Source organism: Oratosquilla oratoria, chromosome 21 (assembly GCF_046742065.1).
Source record: "Oratosquilla oratoria isolate Oo_2021 chromosome 21, ASM4674206v1, whole genome shotgun sequence".
In the NCBI taxonomy this organism is placed as follows: Eukaryota; Metazoa; Arthropoda; class Malacostraca; order Stomatopoda; family Squillidae; genus Oratosquilla; species Oratosquilla oratoria.
The window spans coordinates 15,465,885-15,488,121 of NC_134797.1; the positions used below are offsets into that span (position 1 = coordinate 15,465,885).

The 22,237-nt window shown below is 44.2% G+C and overlaps 1 protein-coding gene across 3 annotated transcripts in view; it reads left to right on the forward strand.

Annotated features, from left to right (window-relative positions):
* The window catches only part of Nrg (Neuroglian), a 556,234-nt gene that overhangs the window by 489,307 nt on the left and 44,690 nt on the right, over nt 1-22,237 (forward strand). Inside the window, exon 2 of one of the 3 annotated variants that reach the window (XM_076204343.1) lies at nt 13,545-13,602. The exons of the other annotated variants lie outside the window; for them this stretch is intronic. The gene's annotated coding sequence lies outside the window, so the exon portion shown is untranslated. The remainder of the gene's footprint in view (nt 1-13,544; nt 13,603-22,237) is intronic. 3 annotated transcript variants of the gene reach the window in all.

The following is a 22,237-nucleotide window of genomic DNA, read 5'->3' on the forward strand; positions in this document are numbered from 1 at the left end:
CTTTCCCCCTCCTCCTTTCTCCCCTTCTTTCCCCCTCCTCCTCTCTCCCCTTCTTTCCCCATCCTCCTCTCCCCCGTGTGGTATATTGACTAGATGTTTTATGAAGTCACTATTTTAGGGAGTTCAGTGACATACCTATGATTCCGAGTCATTTCGTATTCTTTTATGATTGAAGAGACTTGTCTCCAATCAAATAAAGCTGGTCACTTTTAGATTGTGCTTAAAAAAAAATGCTATCCTCCTCCTCCTCCTCCTTTTAGATTTTTCCCCTTAACTCTATCTCTGACTCCAACTCTTCAGTGTGATTTTGTCCCCCAGGATAAAAACTCTGGTAAAAAAAAAAAAAAAAAAAAAAAAAAAAAAACTCTCTTCCGCCCTCTTCTTCCTCTCATTTCCCTACCCGCCCCTCGTCCTCCCTTCCCTTTCCACCTCCTCCCTCCCCTTCCCGCTTCCTCTCTCTCCTCCCCATTTCCTCCCTCCCCTCCCCACGTCCTCCCTCCCCTCCCCACGTCCTCCTTCCCCTCCTCACTTCCTCCCTCCTTTCCCCTCTTGCCTTCCTCTTTTCCCTCCCCTCTTGCCTTCCTACCTTCCTTCCCTTCTAGTCTTCCTCCCTCTCCTTTTCCTCCTCTCCCCTCTTCCTCCTTCCCCTCCCCTCTTCCTCCTTCTCCCCTCCTCCTCATCCCCTCTTCCTCATTCCCCTCACTTCTTCCTCCTCTCCTTCTCCTTCCTCCCCTCCTGCTCCTTCCTCTCCCCTCTTCCTCACTCCCCTCACTTCTTCCTCCTCTCCTCCTTCATCTCCTCCTCCTTCCTCCCCTCCTCCTCCTTCATCCCCTCCTCCTCCTTCCTCTCCCCTCTTCATCCTTCCTCTCCCCTCTTCATCCTCTCCCCTCTTCATCCTTCCTATCCCATCCTCCTCCCCTCTCCTCTCGCCATCCTCCTTTCCCTCCCCTCTCACCTTCCTACCTTCCCTCCCTTCTCGTCATCCTTCCTCCCCTTTTCCCCCTTCCCCTCCCCTTTTCCTCCCCTCTTCCTCCTCCTCCCCTCCTCCTCCCTCCCCTTATTTCTTCCTCCCCTCCTCCTTCCTCCCCCCTTCATCCTTCTTCTCCCATCTTCCTCCCTCCTCTCCCCTCTTCCTCCACCCCTCTCCTCTTCCTCCCCTCGCCTCTTCCTCCTCCACCTCTTCCTCTCTTCTTCCTCTCTTTCCTCCCCTCTTCCTCCCTTCGTTCTTTCTCTTCTTTCTTCTTCCCTCCCTTCTTCATCCAACCCTCCCCTCTTCCTCCATCCCCTCTTCCTCCATCCCCTCCTCATCCCTCCCTTCTTCCTCCATCACCTTCTCGTCCCTCTCCTCTTCCTACCCTCTTCCTCCTCCACTTCCTCTACCTGCCTCTATTCCTCCACCCCTCCCCCTCCCTCTTCTCTTCCTCCATCCCCTCTTCCTGTATCCCCTCCTCTTTCCTCCCTCCCCCTTTCCTGCCTTCATTACACCTCCTCTTCTTCTTCCTCCTCCTCCCTCTTCCTCCTCCTCCTCCCTCTTCCTCCTCCTCCTCCCTCTTCCTCCTCCTCCTCCTCCCTCTTCCTCCTCCTCCTCCCTCTTCCTCCTCCCTCTCCTTCCTCCTCCTTCACCTCCTCCTCCTCCCTCTTCCTCCTCCTCCTCCCTCTTCCTCCTCCTCCTCCCTCTTCCTCCTCCTCCTCCCTCTTCCTCCTCCTCCTCCCTCTTCCTCCTCCTCCTCCCTCTTCCTCCTCCTCCTCCCTCTTCCTCCTCCTCCTCCCTCTTCCTCCTCCTCCTCCCTCTTCCTCCTCCTCCCTCTTCCTCCTCCTCCTCCTCTTCCTCCTCCTCCCTCTTCCTCCTCCTCCTCCTCCTCCTCCCTCTTCCTCCTCCTCCTCCCTCTTCCTCCTCCTCTTCCCCCACCACCACCACCACTACCATCAAGACGCTCCCGGTGCCTGCTGGTTCCGTCGTCCCGAGTTAACGGACCGGAAGAGGTCATTTGTCCCTCATCGGCCCTCAAGTGCCCTGAGGAGGAGGAAGAGGAGGAGGAGGAAGTTGGTGGTGGTGGTGATAGAATGTGGACGGATGAGGAAGAGGGGATGGGAGGAGGAAGAAGTGATGTTGGGCTCTCTCTCTCTCTCTCTCTCTCTCTCTCTCTCTCTCTCTCTCTCTCTCTCTCTCTCTCTCTCTCTCTCTCTCTCTCTCTCTCTCTCTCTCTCTCTCTCTCTCCGCGCGCGCGTGTAAGGTCACAGCATTACCCATAGATCGGTCATACGAGCTCTGAGCTCTCTTCCGGGAGGGAAATAGCTGTCGATCATGAGTCCAACACGTGATTCAAAAGACCATGGTGAATCACACACACACACACACACACACACACACACACACACACACACACACACACACACACACACACACACACACACACACACACACACACACACACACACACACACACACACACACGGTCCTTCGTTAAATATATTTATTTGGGCAAACACAGAATGGGCATAAGTAGTAGCTTACACCAGAAAGCTCTTATGTGAGACCGAAGCCGCACCACCTTTGCCCTGCGTGGCGGGACTGCCAGGGGAAGAAGAGTTGGTAGTCGACGGTGACTCTCGGCTTCCGAACCCAGGTGGTGTGTGGGGCACGGAGCGAGATCGAAACCAACACGCCACAGCGCTGCATGACAGGAATGTGGAAGAAAGGGTAAGGTGGAGGGGGAAATTCCATGACTAGAGGAGGAAGGGGGGAGGGTTTACCAGCTGGGGTCGTCAGATTGCCAAAAGGTGTGGGGGAGAGTGTGGGGGGGTGGGGGATGGCAAAGGGAAACTTACAGAGGAATCCCCCACCAATCATTCAAGATGATGAAGATATATATATATATATATATATATATATATATACGTCATATATATATATATATATATATATATATATATAAAATCTCAGTTTTTTTGGAATGGGTCGGATGCCTGCCTGTGGGCTTGCCAGAAATAGTTCCTGTATTGTATTTTTTTCCCTCTTAATAAAAGCTGTTCCTGTTAACAGTGCATATGTAAGGCGTTCGCCATTATTTGTTGTCTGTATGACTAACCTGTAATGATATGATCTCTCATTTTACTTGTGATGAGGCTGTCCATGCACTCGGGGCAAAGGTGGTAGTTTCGGCCATATACAGAGATAACTAGGTATAAAGTGCTCTCTCTCTCTCTCTCTCTCTCTCTCTCTCTCTCTCTCTGTCTCAGTCAGTCAGAATGCACGGTGGATATATTGGTGTTGTTATTGTTACTGAATTTTCTCAGAGCGCGGGATGGTGGGGGATTCCTTCAACTAAATAAAATCGCCTGACGGCAGACATAATTTCTGTACTCTTGCGGACACCCAAATCTGACCCATGGCATGACGGAATGACATCTTTGTTGTGTTTTTTTTGTAAACAAAATTACTTGAATACACAAAGAAATGTATTTGTGTATTCCTGATTTACCACGGGTCAAGTACGGGAGTCTACTGTAGTACTTAGCAATGAAAATGCTAAAGAAAAATGAAATGTTACCATGGTTACGACTACAATCACGGGAGACTATTGTAACCCCATTCTACACAGTAACGCGTTTTATGTTTGTATTCTGGCTCAGTGCGGGCGATTTCAATGCGACTGAGGGGTCGGGCTTGACCAGGACGAGGTCCCGATCGAGTGAGGCTTGTTTCAGGCTGGATACAGCTCCCTTCCGGCTTCTTAAAATCGCCCGTTTTCAGCCAGAACGAAGCCAAAAATGGGCGTCACAGCATTGAAGGTTAGGGTCGCTGGCGACACGGGATGCCGTCCGTCATGGTGACTGCCACTCAGCCTTGTTTGGACAAGAGCCTAAGGGACTAAATGACCGGATGCTAGGCGTAATTGCGTCATCTTTGACTCTCTCTCTCTCTCTCTCTCTCTCTCTCTCTCTCTCTCTCTATCTCTTTTCTACTTAAATCTCATACACACAGACAATTCGGATTTAGACAAGGAAGATCATGTACCACAAATTTGATCTGTTTTAACTCAAGACTACTAGACGTAATACAAGAAAGGGACAGATGGGCTGATTATGCGTTCCTAGATCTACAAAAAGCTTTTGATAAAGTACCTCACAAAAAACTATTAAAAAAACTGGGAACCATAGGAGGGATACAAAGTAAACTACTGAAATGGATGGAGTACTTTTTGCGTGGAAGAAAAATGAGAGTAGTGCCCAGAGATAAGTGTTCTATTTGGGAAGAGGTTATTAGTGGAGTTCCACAAGGATCAATATTGGCTCCAATAATGTTTGCTATGTGAATGACATGGATTTTAACATTAAGAGTATCATAATGGAATCTGGAAAAAGTTAAAGAAAAATGAGAGTAGCGCTCAGAGATAAGAGTTCTACTTGGGAAGAGGTAATTAGTGGAGTTCCACAAGGATCAGTATTGGCTCCAACAATGTTTGCTGTCTATGTGAATGACATGGACGAAGGTGTGGAAATGTTACATGATCTTCTTTGCAGATGATGCAAAATTGTTAAAGAGAATACTGAAACGGACTGTGACTCACTACAGAGAGATCTGTACAGAGCCTGGGAGTGGAGTCAGAAGTGGGAAGTGGATTTCAACATTAAGAAGTGTATCATAATGGAATTTGGAAAATAAAAAAAAGACATCAAGACAATATAGAATTGATGAAAAACAAGTAACGAAAGTGGGATCTGAACAAGACCTGGGAGTGATCATCACAAAAGATATGTCCCCTGACAAGCATATAAACAAAATTGTCGGCAAAACCTACAACTTGCTAAGATCAATAAAAGTGGCTTTTACTTGGATGAAGAAATGGTAAAGAAAATACTAGGCAATTGGAGTATGGAGCGACACTATGGTCACCCAGTGCTAAAAAGAGTATAAAAAAAATGAGAGAATTCATAGAGCAACTACGAAGATGGCCCCAACACTATCAAAAATGCCATACTTGTTGATCATCTACAGAATTATGAGAGGTGTGGAAATCCTTGATAGAAATGACTTACTAAATTGGGATAAGAGAAACACAAGAGGACATGGAAAGAAACTCAAAAAAGACAGTTATAGAAGAGACCTGAAAAAATAGCTTTTCTCATAGAATGGTGGATGTATGGAACATACTAGACGAAATAATAGTGTGTGCAAAAACACTACAAGAATTTAAGAGCAAATTAGATATGGCGAAATACAGACGGGATACCACGAGCGTAGCTCCCCTTCCCGTAAGATACAACTAGGTAAACACACACACACACACACACACACACACACACACACACACACACACACACACACACACACACACACACACACACACACACAAACGCGCGCATTCACAATCACAAACGCGCGCATTCACAATCACACACACACGCTTCAGGGGCCAATTGATTAATTAACTCTGCTGCACTAATTAGTCTGCAGTCTTGTTGACCCAGGCTGCTGGGAACGAGGAAGAGATTCGTACTTGTGTTTGCAAGTGATCATTTCAAAAACGAGAGAGAGAGAAAGAAACGATGAGCTTCGAGCAGGACCTCGGAATTGGAGATCGCCCACGCCAGAGAGACTCTGAAGTGGAAGTCGAGGTTCTAGTTAGATTTAACCTTTTTGGAGGTCGAGATAGTGACATGGTAAAGAGTGAATGTATGTGTGTAATTGGTAATTGAGAATTGGTTCTATAATACGCTTCACCTGGCTGGCTACATTTTATGTACATTATTGTTATAATGATAATTATTATTATTGTTATTATTATTATTATTATTATTATTATTATCATCATCATCATCATTATCATTCCATTTTAGTATATTTATTCATTTTAATCATTTTTTGTTTTTGTGTTGTCTGTAGTTTAATTATGAAATTAACGGGGTACACGTTTAAACGAGAGAGAGAGAGAGAGAGAGAGAGAGGAAGAAGGGTCGAGAGTTGTTGGGTCCGGCTCTCTTGATCAATCACACACTGACCTTACGCTCCCAACGAAACTGTCACTCCGTAGCAGGGGAGGAAGACGAAACGAGCCTACAAGTTGTGGCGTAGTCTTCTCGGTCGGACCTTCCCCCCCCCCCCCTCTCTCTCTCTCTCTCTCTCTCTCTCTCTCTCTCTCTCCCTCCCTCCATCTCTCTCTTTCTCTCTCCCTCTCTATCTCTCTCTCTTGCTGTCTTTCTCTCCCCCCTCCCTTGTCTCTTTCTCTCCCTCCCTCCTCTCTCTCTCTCTCTCTCTCTCTCTCTCTCTCTCTCTCTCTCTCTCTCTCTCTCTCTCTCTCTCTCTCTCTCTCTCTCTCCCTCTCTCACTGTCCCTCTCTGTCTCTATCTCTGTCTATCTCTCTCTCTCTCTCTCTCTCTCCCTCCCTCCCTCTCCTCCGTCCCTCCCTCTCTCCCTCTCTCTCTCTCTCTCCCTCCCTCTCTCTCTCTCCCTCCCTCCCTCCCTCTCTCTCTCTCTCTCTCTCTCCCTCTCTGTCCCTCTCTGTCTCTCCCTCTGTCTCTCTCTTTCTCTCTCCCTCTCTCACTGTCTCTCTCTCTCTCTCTCTCTCTCTCTCGCTCTCGCTCTCTCTCTTTGTCTCACTCTCTCACACTCACTCTCTCACACTCTCTCTTCACTATATAATTGTCATAGTATTGTCTGTTGTGTCTTTCTCCCGAGGCCATCAAGGCTTTTCTCCCTTGTTGGTCCCCGTTGACTTCCATGCCCGGGATGAGCTCCTCTTTACTCGTCCCTTTAACCCATCGCTTTTTGCGGAGCCTCGGGGCCAAACCTCCTCTCCTATAAGAAATGCCTTTAGTCGAAGAAACAAAGAGATCTATTATTGTTCTTTTTTTTTTAGCAACGTGGCCACTCGAACTCGGAGCGGAGGGGAAATGCCAGGGTGATGCAAACAAGGCCATCATATTAAAACAACAGGGCAGGACTCGCAGTAATGGTTATAAACTGGACAAATTTAGATTTAAGAAGGAAATAGGCAAGAATTGGTTTACTAATAGGGTGGTCGACGAATTGAATAAACTTAGTAACCATGTAGTAAGCGCTGAAACTATGAGTTGTTTTAAGAAACGATTAGACAACTTTATGGAAAGGGATGACAGGTGGTGATGGATACGGAGCTGCCTAGTGTAGGCCTTATGGTCTCTTGCAGTCTCCTTCATTCTTATGTTCTTATGTTCAGACTCGGTGAGGTCAAACGAGGTGTACAGGTCCAAGGGGACCAGATTGGGGATGGAGTTACTAAACTAGGGGGAAAAGCTGAAGGTTCAACAACACTGAAGTAGGTGAAATATACGGCAGGAATTGTTTCCTCTATCCGGACAGGGAGGGGATAGAACGTGAGAGCCTAAGAATGTAGGAAACTACGAGAGACCATAAGGCCTAAGCTAGGCAGTTCCATGCCCCTTACCAATTACCATCCCTATCCGTAAAGTTACCAAATCTTCACTTGAAAGGAAGAAGGAGGGGGGTAAATTTGTATTCCTTCGCCGATAACCAGCGCTTCTGTCCTTGGGGAAGAGAATATCGTTCCGAAGGGGTTGCAAAGGAGAGATTTAAAGAGGATAGTAAAGAGGAGGTAGTGTAGAAATTACGAGTAGTAGTCTCTTGAGTGGCGACTGGTCCCCAGCTATTAAACAGTGCTGCGTAACTTTGATCCATCTAACCCTGCTTCACACTCATTATTATTTCTTCTCGTTTTTTCTCTCTTTTTCTCCTCTCTTTTTTTTTGTTTTGTTCAAATTCACTTCTTACCTCTCTATGTCTCTCTCTCTCTCTCTCTCTCTCTCTCTCTCTCTCTCTCTCTCTCTCTCTCTCTCTCTCTCTCTCTCTCTCTCTCTCTCTCTCGCTGTTTGTGTGTATGTGTGTTTCTGTATGCCTGTCTTACTCTTTCTCCCTCCCTACATCCATACTATACTTCTCTCCACCACCCTCTCTTCTCCTCCCTTCACTCCTTCACCCTCTCCTCCTTTCTTTTCCTCATCCCTCCTTTCCCTCTCCATTTTGTCTCTTCTCCTCTCCTCTCCCTTCCTTTGCGTCTCTCCTTCCCCCTATCCTCCTCTCCCTCCCTCAATCCCCCTCTCCTTTTTTTTTATCTCCTTTGCCATCTTCCTCCACGTCTTTCTCTCTCTTCCCCTCTCTATCTCTTTGTTCTGCCCCCTCTCTCTCCATCTCCATCTTCCCACATCCTGTTTCCTCTCTTCCTTCCTTCCTTTCCTTCCTTCTGTGCTTGCTTCCATTCTACCTCTTGCCTTCTCCTTAACCCCCTCCCCCCCGCTCCCCCTACCCCGAAACATTTAAATGTGGACTGGGGGAGGTGGGGGGGGGGTAGCCACATTGGGGAGGAATCCTGGCTGGCAAATGCCCCTGACGCCGGCAGCTGTTATCCATGTCCGGGATCTGCTGATCGAGGTGACGAATATATGTTGTCTTGTTGTTGCCCTTCGTTGGATTCATCTGATTTCCACATTCGTCAAGGTCGAGCTGTTGGGGGCATTGCTGCCAGCTGCAGGCAAGAGCTGGACCATTTCCGTCTCTTCGATGCGTAGTTGTGAATCGCTGTTTACAACAAAATCTTCGGTATTGTTATTATTAGTATGATTGTTTTGTTATTTTCGGTATTGTTTGAGTTTATCTGGTTCGACCTAGATGAGAATATAGAAGTGGTACGGTCTCCAAACAAAAATAAATATATTTAAACTATCAGGAAAAAAAAAAGAACGGCAATGAAAAGGGTCTCCATTCTTGCAGAAAAGTTAGACAAACTGGACCGACCTTTATTACGAGACCGAGGAGAGAGGTCGAGATGTGGTTGTGATGAGATATATGAAAGGAGTGGTCAAATTGGAGAGTGAAGATCTCTTAGATTGGGACGGAAGAGGAACAAGAGGTCACAAGGTCACAGAAAGAAAGGATAAAAGACAAGGTGCTTAAAGATATTCTTTTTTTCTTTCTTTCTTTTTCCGTCCAAGTGCATCGATGTGTGGGATAGTCAAACAAAAGAAAATTTCCACTCGAAAAACATCAAAGAATTGAATGCCATATTTGACCGATGGAGACATAGGTACGAGCATGGCTCATGTCCTGTACATTGCGAGTAGGGAAACTAGTATTCGTTAAATACATAAACACATATGAGCAGCTGTCAAGGTAGCCACACCTTCCGTCTCGGCCGTAGTTATCGTCGTCGTCGTCGTCGTCGTCGTCGTCGTCGTCGTCTTTGTCTTCCTTTGGTGCCGTCGTCTTTAAAGATGTCGGAATTGGAATAGTAAAATGGGCCTGCCTGCATCAAGCCAACTAAAAGCATTTTGGTCACTCTTCTGTTTTTGTTTTCTCTTTTTCTCCTCGCTGAGGCAGTTTGGAATCGGGATGCAGGGCGGCTTTGGATAAAAAAAGGAACCGAGGAACGCTGAACACATTATGGCGAAGTAACCTTATAGCTCGAGAAAGGAGTGGGGTGAAATAGTCACATATTTTTGTTTTATTTATTTATTAACTTGTTGTATAAATTTATCTGTTTATTACTATTATTACTATTTTTATATAGGAAATATCGATACATGGACACTTGTTTTGAAAGTTCTGTCAATTAGTGTCTAGATTTTATTTCGATCAGAAATTACCACGTTGACACAAGTTCGAACTCATGGAATTCTGGTGACGGGCTTGTTCAAGCTACCCGAGCATATAAGGCAAAGGTGACATCTTCATATACCCACACATTTTTCAACAGTTACCACCCGCTGTGCGAGGTGGCTAGGCATGTAGCCTTTATCGGAATTCTGTGGTTTAAAGTATTATGCGGCTCCGTACTGCCGTCTCTTATTGATTCTTTAGTGGAACTTGAAACTGTCCAACATGAGGGGTTAATTTCAACATTAGTGATGGCATGTATAAGTTGTATAGTTTCACCATTGGTAACATTGGTAAACACGTTGGAAACTCCCACCAAACATAATTGTTATGAATTCTTGTGACGTTCTAAATTTATAAATGTATTTGTGAGTTTTGATGTAATGTTCTGTGACAGTTCCCTTTCATTTTCCCAAGGGATGTTTCCCAGTTAATTACTTTATCTTATTTAATTTTATTTCTTAGTACCGTTCCTAGATATTTGTTTGGTAACCTTTCCTATTTATATATTGCTATTTTTCTATTTATGCTCACTTTAAAGCACTCTTTTATCTGTACTGTCCCCAGAAGACATGAATTACACGAAATCTGGGAATTTTGTGCTTTCTTTTCCTGGTAACTAACGCAGCGTTCCCAAACGGCCCATATTTAAACCCATGTTGTCTGTACATTATTGTCAATTGTGAATCATGTAGCTTTGAAAATTGTGACTTATCTCTTCTAACTATTCTGAAGATGACTCCCTGAAGTCGAAACGTCAAATTAAATATGGAAGGCTTGTATTTGCCCACCCTCCTGAAATGAGACCTACTGTGAGAAAAATTGAAAATCTCGGTAAGAAGATTAATCAGTGCCAAAATGCTGTCGTGTTTAACTCAGTGTGTATTAGTGAGAATCTGCGCCCTAAATATACAATATATATATGTATATATATATATATATATATACATATATGTATATATATATATATATATATTTCGGAGGGGGGAGCCAGTTACAGCAGAGGCACCTTTAAGGTACTTCCAAAGCTCATGATAGGGTGCCTCGCAAGTTATCTTAGTACGGAGCCAGAGATCAAGACCAAATAAGGAGCGTTCTGTCTAAAATTGGTGACTTCGCGGGTTAAAGGCAAGTAATACAAGATCGGTATTTCCTGGTGCTCCTTTGTCAGCGGCTTCAGGCTCTTGTGTTCCATTTGTGACAGTCCCGTCACGTGGTATATATATATATATATATATATATATATATATATATATATATATATATATATATATATATATATATATATATATATATATGTACAACACTGAATGGGTCCCAGTGATTAGAGATACATTTTAACAACCACAATGCACTTTAATTCTAAGCCATCAAAGGCCAGCATGCTGTGTGTGTGTATATATATATATATATATATATATATATATATATATATATATATATATATATATATATATATATATATATATATATATATAATGTGTGTGCGTGTGCGGTGTTCAGCCTTAATGGCCCAATGCAAGACCCTGGGGGATACAACGACCTTTGTACTTCACGGTGACTTTGCTTAGGTAAAGTTGATTGAATGGTGAGAAATGTACGGTTGTGGTTGTGAAAATGCAATAAACAGCCAATGTGATCAGGTGCCCCATTCTCAGTCCTACAATTGAAATGTGACACTGGTGTACTGCACCTTTGATGAGTGCCATTGTGCGCGTGCGTATAAAAAATCTATCGCTGGTGTCATGTGGAGCCAGTCTTGGTGCCAGACATGGACCGATGACAGCTGTCTTCTGGACCTGCATATATATATATATATATATTTATATATATATATATATATGTAAATATATATATGTAATAATAAATGTATATATATATAATATATATATATATACTATATATATAATATATATATTCATATATATATATATATATATATTCTTGTTTTCAAATGCATCTCGACGGTTCTGCAACCCGACTTTGGTGCCATGAATTCCCGATAATCATAGAAAAAACGGAGAATTCCAACGTTAAAACTTAGGCGGCCAACGTTATCTTTCTGTTGTAGGGATTGCCTCTCTCAGCGCCCGCACTTTCCTTTATTCATAAATGAAAAAATAAATGCGTCTCCATTCAACATTTTCCAGATTTCATGTTGTTTTCTTTTTGGCTACCCCCCGTGTAAAGGGGAAAAAGCCTTTGGTATATGTATGTTGTGTGCACTGTATGTGTGTGTGTGAGTCAGTTATGTGTGTGTGTGTCCGTATTTTTGTTGTTGTTGTTGTGTGTGTGTGTGTGTGTGTATTCACCTTTGTATTTTGGATCACGTGTTGGACCCGTGATCGACAGCTATTTCCCTCCCGGAAGAGAGCTCAGAGCTCGTATGACTGATCTATGGGTAATGCTATGACCTTACACGCACACACACACCCAACTCCCCGCCCACGAGAGTTGGAGTAACGACTCAAAGCGCAGCGATACTGAAATAATTTCAGCCCTGGGCAGGATTCGAACCAGGTACCGCCGTCACCCCCGTGCTGACAGTCTGAGACTCTACCAACCGCGCCACCGAGTCGTGTGTGTGTGTGTGTGTGTGTGTGTGTGTGTGTGTGTGTCCACTCGTGTGTTTGTATTTGTGTGGTTGTTGGCGTATGCCTGCTTGTGTTTGAAAAGGCTTGAGAGGAATGGGTGGGGGCTTGTATATGTTCCCCCAAATATTGGTTTGTTTTGAACTCCCTAAATGCTCAGGGTAAACACAGCCTCTCATGATTTCTTGCGTCACAGGTGCGTCACCTGCTACCTACGAAAAGGATTACAAAGGAGCATGCCGGCAGGAGACCTTTTTGTCCATAACTAGGTCGGATGCGAAAAAATTATAATAATAATGATAAACAGAAATTATAATAATAATAATAATAAACAAAATAGATATGTAAAATTAGATAATAAACAGGTAAATAGTGTGTGTGTGTGTTTGTGTGTGAATGCGTGTATGTGCGCGCGCGCGATCGAGAATCGCTGGATGTAGCACTACATCTTAATCAGTTAATCTGTTTAACAACTTGTAGTTCCACTCCGTGCGCTTGCCTCCGCTATTTGTGTATGCAAATCTTGTGTGTGTCCGCACCTCTTTGGTGTGTGTGTGTGTGTGTGTGTGTGTATGTGTGTGTGTGATCGATGTAGTTGTATGCAGTATTTCGGACACTTGAAGCTGAACCGCATTATATCGGAATTATACAAATATAACTACCTTCTCTAGTCGAATATACCCTTGTATATATATTTATACAGTATTTCCCTCGTAATTACCTCTTATAAGAAATTGCATTGATGCATCAACAACGAAACGTATATTTGTCATAGTTTTTTGTATATAATTGGTCATTTTCATGTTTATAGGACCTTAATTTGAGATTTAAATGAGATTACGTCTTGATGTGTCTGGATTGTATAGGTGATACAGGTTAGTGTCATTGATATCAGTAGATTTCGTCATTGATGGGTGTTGCTTCAATTGATGCCTTCAGATTGTGCTGTTGATGTCCGTGCAATGCATCGTCGTTGTCCACTGCGGTGAACTCGTGAATGCTTTCACTGCGGAAGCTGTTTAGTAAACTGAATAAACTAGTTATTATAGCAATAACCTAGCCCATCCACACCTGGAAGTGCCGCGGACATGACCCGTTGAGTGACCGTACATCTGGTAGCGTGTATGACGGAGACGTTATGGGAAACATTAATGTGCATTATGATTTAACGAGTTTATTCAAGTTTCTTGATGACGGATTGTTCTGAGAATTTAACCAATTTATACGTTGGGCATCCTTAATGCGCATGTCGGTCGGCTGTCAGTAAATGTAAATGTTAAAGTAGTTCTCGTTTTCTCCCACAGGTACGCTAGGTGTCAGAGGACAGGTGCAGGTCCGCGGGGACTCAGGAAGTGCGACCGGGTAAGCCAGCTGGTGACTATACAGGTGTCCATAGTTACTACCTAAGTCTGTTTTCGTACACTAAAAACTCACTGGCGTCCATAGTTACTGCCTAAGTCTTTACACTAAAAGCCCACTGTTGATTGGGTTAAGAAAAGAAAGGAAATAACTATTTCCGTATATTTCGATCACTGGCTGTGACCTGCTGAAGAGGATCACAGCCAGTGATCGAAATATACGGAAATCATTATTTCCTTTCTTTCCTTAATCCAATCAACAGTGGGTTTTTAGTGTATTTACTAAAGTTATACGACATTACTTGGTAGTGACTCTTTTCATACTTATCGACTTTTCGCCGTGCGCCGTCTAGGACACGACGTCGTGCTCTCAAGTGACCATGGGTGTCTTTGGACGCTTCCACACGTGGTCGTGGTCGTGACGTGTGAAAGCGTCCATAGACACCCATGTTAACTGGTTATTTGATAGCACGACGTCGTGTCGAGGACGGCGCACGGCGAGAAGATTAAGGTTCTCAATCCACGGTACCATCTGGCCTTGAGGCCGCCGGACAGATCTGGTCGGATCCGACCAGATTGGATCGTGTGTGTGCTAATTTTGGTTTGTCCGACCGACATACACGATCCAATCCGTTCGGATCCGACCAGATCTGTCCGGCGACCTCAAGGTCAGATAGTACCGTGGATGGGGTCACTAAGGGAACGAGTGGCCTCAGTGTCGAGTCCAAACCTCGGACATGTTGCAAATGTTACTAATTCCCTAGGTAGAGGCTGAAGACGTTGCTGGCAACAGGTCGTAGACTCAAAAGTGCGACACAGGGAACAGGAGTTGTTATGTGCGCGCGGAGTTTTGTAATGAAGTCGGTGCCATTGATGGGAGGAAAAAGTTGAAGCGATGTTAATGTCAGCAGAGAAACGAGCATTTGTGCTTCCAGTTCGTTGCCAACAATTCCCACACATTGAACTCGCCATCAACCATTATTACTAGAGTATTCGCCCCCGTGTGAATTCAAGGAAGACGATCAGTTGAATGACATCGTACTTCTTTTCCTTTCACATTAATATCCACCAGTTAAAAATATATATATATTTGTTAAACGTTTTTAATGGTAGATTGGTAGGTTTCAATCAGTTCGGTATTCTTATTGAATAATGCCAAGTTTCAGGAAGAATCGATAAACTAGTTCCACCCTCTCCCTCGTTATCTATACATTTATCAGTCTATGTATTCTTTCTTTCCCCTCCTTCCTCGCTCCATCGGTCGGCTATTAATGTGTAGATGTAAGAGTGGTTCTGTTAATGTAATATAGGATATATATATATATATATATATATATATATATATATATATATATATATATATATATATATATATATATATATATATATATATAATATATATGTGTGTGTGTGTGTGTGTGTGTGTGTGTGTGTGTGTGTGTGAATACACAGACCAAAAAGGAGGCACAGGTCGCAGTGTTCGAACAATCCTGACAAAGCGACGAAAATCAACTGAAAGAACTCATTTCGACCTCAAAACAAGGATGTAAGATCGGCGTAGTTTTCACCCTCTTGAACGCAGTCTTTTGCTGATTTGAATCGCCTAGGGATCAACCTGCGAGAGGTCGAGGTAGGGAAGAGGTCAGTCGTCCTCCGCCACTCAGAACAAAGGCTATAAAGAGCTTGTTCATGTAGCCAAGGGGTGTTCATTTCAGGCCCTACTCAACCGTGGTTGGGACTGATTAATGAGGTCACTGTACGTCGGGGGGGGGGTTGCGTGTGATTCAGGGGAGGAAATAACGAACGAGCGGGCGAGAAGGGAAGGAGAGGGGGTGGGGGGAAACTAGGGGAAGGAGTTGGGGAAACTGTGGCGTCGTGGGCAAAGGTGGGGGTGGGGAGATGAGGCGTGGGGGAGGATTTTTTTTTTTTTTTTTCCCGAGTGAAGTATCACTCCCACGGGCTTTGTTTGAGCGGGGGGTGAATTAGAATGCTATCTGACATCGCACACACACACACACACACACACACACACACACACACACACACACACACACACACACACACACACACACACACACACACACACACATTTACACAACTCGGTGGCGCGGTTGGTAGAGTCCCTGACTGTCACTACGGCGGTCCGGGTTCGAATCCTGCCCAGGGCTGAAATAATTTCAGTATCGCTGCGCTTCGTGTCGTTACTCCAACTCTCGTGGGCGGGGAGCTGGGGGTGTGTGTCCGTGTAAGGTCACATCATTACCCATAGATCGGTCATACGAGCTCTGAGCTCTCTTCCGGGAGGGAAATAGCTGTCGATCACGAGTTCAAACAGTGAGTTCAAACCGTGAACACACACACACACACACACACACACACACACACACACACACACACACACACACACACACACACACACACACACACACACACACACACACACACCGTACACACTCAGATGCGTCAGTTTGTGAAACGAAACAATCATACATCAATTTAATGCAAAGTTTGATAAGTGGAGATATAGACACGGGACCCTACGGGCATAGTTCCAACCCAGACGACCAGGAGACGAGACGCGGGAAGGGTTCGAATGCGATTCTTCATCCCTAACTTCACCTTTAATTTTTATCATTATTATTGTTATTTATTACTATTATTATTATTATTGTTATTATTATTATTATTATTATTATTATTATTATTATTGTTGTTGTTATTGTTGTTAGTGATAATAATAATACCAATAATAGTAATAATGGTAATAATAACAATAATGGTAATCTGCTTCATGAGTTATTTTGAGTATGTTACAGATAGTTCGGAGGAGCAAGCGATTTTGAAGGGCCCGAAGGGCTCACTCGCTTGCTTGCTTTGTGCTGTTGTGCTTACTACAGGAAAGGGAGTGCCTATGACAAAAGCTGACGGGGAGTGGATTAGAAACGTTGTGCGTATAATGGGCTTGAATTTGAAAGGAAGGGGGGGGGGTCGGGGGTAGCAAAGGGGGAGAGTGGGTGGTGGGTGGCGGGGGGTGAGAAGATATGTTTACATACTCGTAATAGGACGAAGGGTAGATATCAGCAGTTGGTCGGTTAAGAGTTATGTGAAGATGACCTAGATTGTATGGGAGTCTGAGGGTCGCCCGTTGGCCTTGCCGAGGGGACGGGGGGAGGAGGAGGAGGAAGAAGAGGAAAAGGAGGAGGAGGCGACGGCGTGGAAGGGGAGGATGAAGAAAGGAGAGGCTGGGTCTTCAAAGGCACTTGGTTCAATTCTCAAACTGTAAAACACAACATGTAAATTTGGGACAGTATCACATGCAGTGATTTATGTCCCTTCTTGTATTATAAAACGGTGCACATTTCTGTTAGTAGAAGAATATATAGTCGGCGACACAAACGTTTACATTATGGCGAAACGAACAAGTTGAGGCTGTGAAACACGTGCATACCTAATTGTAGTATACAGGAAAGGGTCAACGCTCGTGGAGACCTGTCAGTTAACCGTTAATTATGATACCTAGATTAAAATCCAGTGTTTGTGTGTGTGTGTGTATTCACTTGGTCTTTGGATCACGTGTTGGACTCGTGATTGACAGCTATTTCCCTCCTGGAAGAGAGCTCAGAGCTCGTAGGTCCGATCTATGGGTAATGCTATGACCTTGCACACACACACACACCCAACTCCCCGCCCACGAGAGTCAGAGTAACGACCCGAAGCGCAGCGGTACCGAAATAATTTCGGCCCTGGGCAGGATTCGAACCAAGAACTGCGGGGCACTATGGTGGCAGTTCAGCGCTCTACCAACTACGCCACCGAGTGTGTGTGTGTGTGTTTGTGGGGTTTCGTCTATTTGTTACCATCGGAAAAACTTGTTGTTTAATTCATTTCTGTAATTTGATTTCTATTTCTTGATCCAGGTTACTCCAGCAATCAATGCAATGACACGGAAATTTGTATTTTTGTGTGTCCGTCCCACTCGTTTCATGTATTTCGTGTGCGCGTGCTTACATGCTTTTTTATGTTATCCTCGGCAGTTGTAATTGGTATTTCGAACTGTGTGTTCTTGTCATTATCTGCACTTCATGTATATTGATTCAATGCCAAATAAACATTATTATTATTATTATTATGACGATGATGTTCGCGCTTACTCCATTGTTTGTACGCACAAAATAATGATGACGTGCTTATTTTGAAATGTTTTCGTGCCCACCATGCAACATCTGCGTCACATCCCCGTCAACGTAGCATAAACAATCTTTGTTGTGCCACTTTTGGCACCCGTGCCAGTCGTGTGGCACTATGATTTCGCCATAACTACTGTAGGTTCGAAGTGCCAGGAGTGGACTAACATAATGATTGGATAACCGAACGAATATTCTGAAAAATATGTATCGAATTGGGTTTGTCGAATCTTGGTGAAAACTGACGAAATTCAGAATACCGAACGTAGTAGCGGGTGACCAGACGTGCGATGTCACTCGACTGGTTGTGTTCGTGGAGTTCCCACGGGCGGGTCTTTTTTGACTTGGGCTTATGCCATCGTGTAGACTATGGCGTCTCGGCAAAGGACAAAAAGGGGGTAGGTGGGTTTTCATCGTTTTTTTTTTTTTTTTTTTTTTGTGCCAGACAGTACCGCCCTCTGCCGCTTCCATCACCATCACTACCACCAACATCACGGCTCGTGATGACAGTGGAATGGGCGTCGGGGGAGACGTGGAGGGAGGGAAGGAGGGAGGAAAAGCAGGTCACAGCGGGCATTCTCGCCCCATGAGAAAGGAAATCACACACACACACACACACACACACACACACACACACACACACACACACACACACACACACACACACACACACACACACACACACACACACACACACACAACACTGAACTCTACAATACATGTTTGTGTGCATGTGTTTATCTAATCATAATATACTAGGAAAAATATGTGTACGGTTTCCCGTCGCTGTACGGAAAACTCTGTTTATCGACATCCTTCAAACGTCTCATTTTCAGTATTTTCCGATTCCTCAGACTCTTCGTCCGTCACACAGTAGAAATCTTCTTTGACGTGCGTTTGGTTGTGTGCATGTGCGTGTGTGAGTACGCTTGCAGGTGAAGGAATGGAAGAGAACATGGAAAAGGAAATGCCTTTTGTATGAATGCCGTAAAGGGAAGGGAAGAAGGCATCCCTCGGTCTCTGTGTGTGAGGTCAGAGGAGGTTAAAGGTTGTTTATGTAAAGGGGGAAAGGACTGCTCATGGAGTGGGTTGTGGGGGGGGTGGTAGAATTAGTTCGTTAAGGAGAGAGAGAGAGAGAGAGAGAAGAGAGAGAGGACTGTTGTTCGAATCCGTTAGTTACAACGTGCCCCCTCCCTCCTAAAAAAAAAAAAAAAAAAAAAAAAAAAATTTTGTGTCCTCAGAATATCCTTCCCCGTGAGTTCCTGGCAAGCAGGTAACCACTGTACCGTTGGAACACTTGAGTGTTGATGACACCCGGACCAAGTTTACCTTTCGCGAGAACGGACTTCCAATGGCCCATAGCGCCATCGTCGTCGTCTTCCATCAATTTTTTTGAATATTTTCTTCTTGTTTTGACAATTTTTCTTAATTTTGTCTTCCTATTTTGATTACATTTTTTCAATTTCTGATACTTTTCCTTACACTGCTTTTCCCTCTTCCAAAGTGAATAACGTAGTACATTGTATGTGGTGGTGGTGGTGGAGGGGTGGAGTGTCTTTGTAACTTGGCGCGATGTCTCCCGAGGCTCAGCCTCGGGTGGCGGCTAATGACTACACTGAGATGATGGCTGCCTTGAGAGGGAGTGAGGAGGAGGAGGACGACGACGGCGAGGAAGAGGAGTAGGAGGGCTTGGAATGGGGAAAGAGGAGGGGGCGAAAGTTGAGGAAAAAGAAGAAGGCTAAAGATAGTAACCATGGGTTTGAATACCCCACCATTCCTCCCTTCGATCTCATTCTCTATCATTTTCTCTCTCTCTCCATTTCCTCTCTCACGCTCTCCATTCCCCCATCTCTCTCTCTCTCTCTCTCTCTCTCTCTCTCTCTCTCTCTCTCTCTCTCTCACACACACACACACACACACACACACACACACACACACACACACACACACACACACACACACACACACACACACACACATACGGACACGCGCGCGCACACATACACACCACACACTAAAAGGAGGGCGACCAAAGTCCTGAACGGACAAAAGGTCCCCGGACAAAATGTCCTGAAGTCTGCACCCCTGGGACAAAATGTCCCCAATATTTAGGACAAAAGTTCCCCATTTTTTCAACAAATATTGATTTTTATCAACTGTTTATACATTTTGGGTCATAGTTAATTGTGGTTTTATAACAACCCTTAAATTCTGGAGAATATCTATATATAAACACAAAGCACAATAATATTTGATATTTTATTAAATATCACAATGATGAATCACAGTACATCTCACAAATCATATAAGACCACCCTTCTGGGACGTGATGACCTGTAGCTCGTCTGACATGGTTGAGTAGCTCAGTAAAACTGACATGCCTTGTCAGGATATGCCAGGTTTATATACAGAACTTGTCTATGTGTTGAGCAAATTCTGAGCATTCTGAGCATTTTGAGCACATCTGAGGTGTGACCTGTGACAATCACTTTGTGAGCAAACTTTGAGCACATCCGAGCAGATCTGAGGTGTGAACCAGTCACAGAGGTGTAAGAAAGGTGTGACAAGCACTTTGTGAGCAAACTTAGAGCACATCTGAGGTGTTAACCAAACAATGGGGGTGTGAAAGAGGTGTGATAAGCACCTTATGAGTACAATTACAGCACACAATTATGCTTTATTGGACTTATATTGTATGCCTATAAAAATAAAAAAAAATCAAGTTAAAAACCAAAAATTCACACAAAAAAAACATATTAAGGAATAAAGTAAAACACATCTGACAAATTTTTAGAATTTTTTTTTAGGACATTTCGACCACCCACCTAGGCCGTTGGGGACATTTTGTCCCAGGGGTGCAGATTTCAGGACATTTTGTCCTACATTCGACCAAAGTAGTGGCAGTGTGGTCAAAAACTACGTTGAAGGGAGAGCCTCACTTGCCAATCGCACCCTTCACGAGAACGGCTGCAATATATATATATATATATATATATATATATATATATATATATATATATATATATATATATATATATATACTGTTAAATGGGGATGCTGAGCCTATGGGGCGCGGGCGCGCGTGTGTGTAATATTATATCGAAGGGTGCACTTGAGTTCGATGCCTGATTGCGACCGAGCTGGGCCAAGATGGAGTGACGGGGAAGAGTCCTCAGTGTTGTATTCATAGGTGTGAATGCCAAGGCAGCTCCTACGCTCTCTCTCTCTTGCTCTCTCTCTCTCTCTCTCTCTCTCTCTCTCTCTCTCTCTCTCTCTCTCTCTCTCTCTCTCTCTCTCTCTCTCTCTCTCTCTCTCTCTCTCTCTCTCTCTCTCTCTCTCTCTCTCTCTCTCTCTCTCCCCCCCCCCCGGTTCTCCTCGCTGCTCGGAGGAGTCTCTCCCCCTGATGCCTGACGACCTTTCGGAGGGTCAGGTCAAGGTTGAGGTCGCAGGGTCGAGGAGGAACGCCAAGTGAACCTTGTTGGAGGGGGAGACGCGTGTAGGGTTGCGGTTGGAGGGGTGAGGGTGTTAGTTGTCAGCGGACAGGAAAGAAAAGGGCAAGCATGTTGTGGTGTAAAGGATGCCTTTGTGTCTATGGGTTTCTTGTATATATTTACAAGTAGTAGTGGTGGTGGTGGTAATATTAGTTGGTTGTAATAAACTCGATTATATTTCTTTGGCTCAATTTTTACCTTTATTAACGAATGATCCGCGCCTCTCGTTGCATTTACATCTGTAGAAGCAGCTACTGCATAGTCAGATTGTGTTCATAATCTTTGATTTCTATTTCCTGTGCATGAGAAATGGTCTCCTCTCTTTTTCTCACTCTATCCATTTAGCTATCTGTCTGTCTAAATAGCCTTCTAAATGACGCTGCACAAGTTTGATGGTAGACTAAGAGGGTTCGTCGAACGCGGTTCGATGTGTGAACGGGGTATTCGGGGTTTAACCAACGTGTTCGACAACCAAACACCCCGTTCACACATCACTTTAAACACGTGTCTGTCGAACCGCGTTCGACGAACCGTTAGACCTTTTAAACCCCCCTCTAAGGGACTCTTGTGACATTCCTTGGGACGAGAATCTCTGCATTCTTCTATGATTGGAAACTAATATCCACAAAAACAAAGACAAAAAATAAATAAACAAGAGAAAATTATTACAAAAGAATGCTGATCACCACGTCTTATCCCTCCTGTCTACTGTCCCCTTGAAGTCTGTCTTTTGCTACCTCATGGTCTCCAAGGATAGAAGCGCTGGATCAACGATAAAGTAGCCTCTCCAAATGACGCGGAAACAATTAAATATAAAAGTCAGGTTCAAATTGTAATGCATGTATATATGTGTATGTATATGTATTGTATAGTATATGCGTATATTTTTGTATGTATCTTGGAATAAATCACTCGTTACAGTGAGGTCTTTGTGGTAATTAAACTCGGCCGTCGCGAGTCTCGA